Source organism: Lissotriton helveticus, chromosome 1_2, assembly GCF_964261635.1.
Source record: "Lissotriton helveticus chromosome 1_2, aLisHel1.1, whole genome shotgun sequence".
Taxonomy (NCBI): Eukaryota; Metazoa; Chordata; class Amphibia; order Caudata; family Salamandridae; genus Lissotriton; species Lissotriton helveticus.
Window position 1 is genome coordinate 337,451,871 of NC_136058.1, and position 5,606 is coordinate 337,457,476.

Below are 5,606 nucleotides of genomic sequence, written 5' to 3' on the forward strand. Positions count from 1 at the left end.
CTACAATCTATATTCCATGATTATGAAATTTCTGACAATGAAATGTTAGAAAGTTTAATAAATTATGAAACACAATAAAAAAAGTTTTAAAAAAAAAAAAAATAATCAACAAAACCAACAATCAATTAACATACAGCATTTGAAAAGTCTATCATTCATTTTTTATTGTGATACGCTCCCCAGTACGCTTCCCGGTTCGCGTACCGGGCGCTAACCACGAAAAAAAACAAAAAAATTTTTTTTTTTTTTTTGCTTAGCGGGGCCCCTTTAAAGCCTCCACATCAAACCTAGGGGGTCAGGGAGTATCTACTATGCCCCCTTAAGGTCATTTGCCCCTTCGCTTTTGACCTCCTCTTGTCTCTCGATCCTACCGAGAGACAAGATGGCGGCCGCTCCGGACTGTTTAGAATGTTGACAGACACCGGAGAGCCAATCAACTTCGCTACGCGAAGTTCCGTTACGCGTCAAGTACGCGTACCGGGGCGCTGCCTGGTCCGCTGTTACAGATATATATCTTTTTTTGAACGTTAATTTCTCAAAATCCACTGAAGCACATATATTGAGACCTAGAAAAGGCACATCGGGCTACCAGTCCCTACAATTTTGCCAAGTTTCGTGCAAATCCATTCAGCCGTTCGGGCTAAAAGTGAGGCTAACCGCCCTATGGAAAACTCAATGTTAAAAACACGTTTTGGGACCCCCCTTTTTTCTCGGCCCCCCCTGGACCAACTCCCCCCAAATTTCCAGTGGCTGCTCAGAAACAAAATGTTCCATTTTCCAGAAAATTTCAGCCAATTCCGTCCACAAACGCCAAAGTTATTAGACATAGAATTTTCAAAAAACCCATAGAGAAAAAATCCTAACTATATATACCTACTGGCGACCGCCAGTAGGTAATATATATATATATATATATATATATATATATATATATATAAATATATATATTGATAGTTAGAAAGATAGCCAGATAGACAGATCGATAGATAGATATTTATTTCAATGAAATAATTTCTTGATAAAACTGATTGTTTTGGGCTAGGAATTTCTGTATTGTAATATTTAGGAAAAAAGATTACTTGTCCTAACGAAAAGCAGCAAATCTGCCAATTACAATACTGTGAATTGATCGAGGGTATGCCTTAACCCCAAGGAGGTGAGCACTGTTTAACTGATGCCAATAAGTCCTCGTTAGTATAGTGGTCAGTATCCCCGCCTGTCACGCGGGAGACCGGGGTTCATTTCCCCGACGGGGAGGTGATTCCTTTTATTCACACAATTAAATAAAATGATGTACTTTCTAACATTGTAAAATATATCTGTCATTATCCTTGCCTATTCCAATTGAGAAAAAAGGTTGAATTCACCGATGGACAAAATGCTTACTGATGTGTTAACTGAAATTCAGAATATGCTCTGAATATTTCAATATGCACAGGCGTACCATCAAAAACACTTTACATCTGCATTCTCTTGGAAAATGAGATGAAGCAGTGGTGAATCCTAGTCTGCTGTTCCACTCGATTGGCACAATTTACAAGTAGAATGACTGCTTTTGGTTAGTAGTGACCCCTGGTGGCTAATAGTTATAAGCTGCAAATGGTAAAGTGAGCTGATTATATATATATATATATAAATATATATATTGATAGTTAGAAAGATAGCCAGATAGACAGATCGATAGATAGATATTTATTTCAATGAAATAATTTCTTGATAAAACTGATTGTTTTTGGCTAGGAATTTCTGTATTGTAATATTTAGGAAAAAAGATGACTTGTCCTAACCAAAAGCAGCAAATTTGCCTATTACAATACTGTGAATTGATCAAGGGTATGCCTTAACCCCAAGGAGGTGAGCACTCTTTAACTGATGCCAATAAGTCCTCGTTAGTATAGTGGTCTGTATCCCCGCCTGTCACGCGGGAGACCGGGGTTCAATTCCCCGACGGGGAGGCGATTCCTTTTATTCACACAATTAAATAAAATGATGTACTTTCTAACATTGTAAAGTATATCTGTCATTATCCTTGCCTATTCCGATTGAGAAAAAAGGTTGAATTCACCGATGGACAAAATGCTTACTGATGTGTTAACTGAAATTCATAATATGCTCTGAATATTTCAATATGCACAGGCGTACCATCAAACTTAGTTTACATCTGCATTCTCTTGGAAAATGAGATGAAGCAGTGGTGAATCCTAGGCTGCTGTTCCACTCGATTGGCACAATTTACAAGTAGAATGACTGCTTTTGGTTAGTAGTGACCCCTGGTGGCTAATAGTTATAAGCTGCAAATGGTAAAGTGAGCTGATTATATAGATAAATATATATATATAAATATATATATTGATAGTTAGAAAGATAGCTAGATAGACAGATGGATAGATAGATATTTATTTCAATGAAATAATTTCTTGATAATACTGATTGTTTTTGGCTAGGAATTTCTGTATTGTAATATTTAGGAACAAAGATTACTTGTCCTAACCAAAAGCAGCAAATCTGCCTATTACAATACTGTGAATTGATCGAGGGTATGCCTTAACCCCAAGGAGGTGAGCACTGTTTAACTCAGGGGTGCCCAAACCTGTCCTGGCGGGCCGCATCCATGCCAGATTTTTGGGATATCCCCATCTGGTGATCACGGTTCGATCCCCGGCGCCGGCGGCAGATCAGAGTGCCCAGGACGGGGTCCATGTGACCCGGGCAGTCCTATCCCCTGGGTGTACGTGGTTGTCCGACATGTCGGTCGGATGTGCTTTTACGTACCGGATCGGAATCGGCCCCCATAAAATCGTTCGTAAAGTATATAGCAAATCAACCAAAAATCTGCTGGGTCAGAAAGGGCTCGATTCCGATCCGTGTCGGAAGGTTAGGAGTCCATACGAATTTGTCGGGACGGCATGGCAGAGTGCCCGGGATGGGCTCCATGGCTCTTGGACAGTCGTCCCCCGGGCGTCCGGGGCTCCATCCAGGCCTACGGCATGGCAGAGTGCCCGGGACGGGCTCCATGCGTCCCGGGCCTTCGTCCCCCGGGCGTCCGGGGCTCCATCCAGGCTGACAGCATGGCAGAGTGCCCGGGTCGGGCTCCATAGTTTTCAGGGTGGTCCTCCCCTGGGTGTCGGGGCGCTCCAGGGCAATGGCATGGAAAAGTGCCCAGGACGGCCTCCATGCGTCCCGGGCATTCGTCCCCCGGGCGTACGGGGCTCCATCCAGGCTGACGGCATGGGAGAGTGCCCGAGTCGGGCTCCATGGTTTTCAGGGTGGTCCTCCCCTGGGTGTCGGGGCGCTCCAGGCCAATGGCATGGAAAAGTGCCCAGGACGGGCTCCATGCGTCCCGGGCATTCGTCCCGGGACGGGGACGGGGACAGGGTTGGGAGAGTCCAGGCGGCTTCACTTCCGTGTCCAGCCATCTGATCGCCCAGATTCCCTTGGCCATCTGGTCGCCCGGATCCCCTCGGGCATCTGGTCGCCCGCAACGCTTTCCTATGGGGCGACCAGATGGCCGAACTTCCCTGGAAGTCCCGATGAGGTGCCATTCGCCGCCCGGATCCCAGCGAGGGCTCTAGGAGGTCGGGTACATTCGCGCCTTGGGTCCCCTCTGTCACCTCGCGTGCACAGATTACAAGAAAAGGGGGTAATTTTCCTCCGGATTACTAGGGAGAAGGGAGCGCCCGGACACCCCTCCGAGGCTGGTGGTTCTCTGCCATGGGGACCAGATGGGCTAAGCCTGGGCAACACCTCCCTAGGCCACCCGGGGCTTACTTCCTCCCGGCCAACTGCATGTCAAATTGCCCAGGACGGGCTCCATGGCTCCTGGGCAGTCGTCCCCCGGGCGTCCGGGGCTCCATCCAGGCTGACGGTATGGAAGAGTGCCCAGGTCGGGCTACATGGTTTTCACGGTGGTCCTCCCCTGGGTGCCTGGGGGCTCCAGGCCAAATGCATGGAAAAGTGCCCAGGACGGGCTCCATGCGTCCAGGGCATTCGTCCCCTGGGCGTCCGGGGCTCCATCTAGGCTGACGGTATGGCAGAGTGCCCAGGTCGGGCTCCACGGGTCCCGGGCGTCCGGGGCTCCCTTTCCCCGGGCCAACGGCTTGTCAGAGTGCCCAGGACGGGCTCCACGAGCCCCGGGCATCCGGGGCTCCCTTCCCCGGGCCAGCGGCATGTCAGAGTGCCCAGGACGGGCTCCACGGGCCCCGGTCATCCGGGGCACCCTTCCCCGGGCCAGCGGCATGTCAGAGGGCCCAGGACCAGTTCCACGGGTCCCGGGCAGTCCTCCCCCGGGGGTCCGGGGCTCCCTTCCCCGGGCCAAAGCATTTCAGAGTGCCCAGGACGGGCTCCACGGGTCCCGGGCGTCCAGGGCTCCCTTCCCCGGGCCAACGGCTTGTCAGAGTGCCCAGGACGGGCTCCACGGGCCCCGGGCGTCCGGGGCACCGTTCCCCGGGCCAGCGGCATGTCAGAGTGCCCAGGACGAGTTCCACGGGTCCCGGGCAGTCCTCCCCCGGGTGTCCGGGGCTCCCTTCCCCGGGCCAAAGCATTTCAGAGTGCCCAGGACTGGCTCCATGGGTCCCGGACGTCCGGGGCTCCCTTCCCCGGGCCAACGGCATACAGGAGTGCCCAGGACGGGCTCCACAGGTCCCGGTCGTCTGGGGCTCCCTTCCCCGGGCCAACGGCTTGTCAGAGTGCCAAGGACGGGCTCCACGGGTCCCGGTCGTCTGGGGCTCCCTTCCCCGGGCCAACAGCTTGTCAGAGTGCCCAGGACGGGCTCCACGGGTCCCGGGCAGTCCTCCCCCGGGCCAACAGCAGGTCAGAGTGGCCAGGACGGGCTCCACGGGTCCCGGGCAGCCCGCCCCCCGGGCGTTCGGGGCACCCATCTCCAGGAGGCCAACGGCGTTGCAAAGTACCCGGGAAGGGCTCCATGGGTACCGGGCAGTCCTCCCCCGGGCGTCCGGGGGCACCCATTTCCAGGCCAACGGCATGGCTCAATGCCCAGGACGGGCTCCATGGGTCCGGGGAGGCGTCCCATGCGCCTCCGGGCTTGGGAGCCCCGGCTGGGTCCAGGGGCCCAGCCGGGCCCCGGGTCGGGTGCTCCGGCCCTGGTCCCTGTCTCCCAGCCTACCGCACTGCCAAGGGCCTAGGAAGGGGTTCCGTTGTGCCCGGGGAGCCTCCCCTTGCTTGTCTGTGTTCAGGAGCTCGGTCCGGGGCCCCTAGGGGCCCGGGGGAGGGCGGCCTCCCCACCCCGGGCTCTGTCCTTGGTCCTGCTGCGTGGCAGGGTGCCCGGGACGGGGTCCGGAGGGACCGGGGAGGTGTCCCATGCACCTCCGGGCTTGGGAGCCCCAGCTGCGTCCGACGGCGTCGCCTTCCTCCCGCCTCTCCTGCTCCGGCAGGTGGGTGAACGTTTTGGAAAAGTTGCCTGTGACTCTTGGCGGTGGATCACTCGGCTCGCGCGTCGATGAAGAACGCAGCTAGCTGCGAGAATTAGTGTGAATTGCAGGACACATTGATCATCGACACTTCGAACGCACCTTGCGGCCCCGGGTTCCTCCCGGGGCTACGCCTGTCTGAGGGTCGCTCGATCGTCAATCGCCCCGGGGCTTCCCCGG

The 5,606-nt window shown here is 53.8% G+C and overlaps 2 non-coding genes across 2 annotated transcripts; both read left to right on the top strand.

Moving 5' to 3' along the window:
* Positions 1-1,883: 1,883 nt before the first annotated feature.
* TRNAD-GUC (transfer RNA aspartic acid (anticodon GUC)) lies at positions 1,884-1,955 on the top strand. The gene has a single exon. It is a non-coding gene; the product is annotated as a tRNA-Asp (tRNA).
* Positions 1,956-5,420: 3,465 nt separating this feature from the next.
* Positions 5,421-5,574, top strand: LOC144808284 (5.8S ribosomal RNA). The gene has a single exon (XR_013606794.1). It is a non-coding gene; the product is annotated as a 5.8S ribosomal RNA (ribosomal RNA).
* Positions 5,575-5,606: the final 32 nt, after the last annotated feature.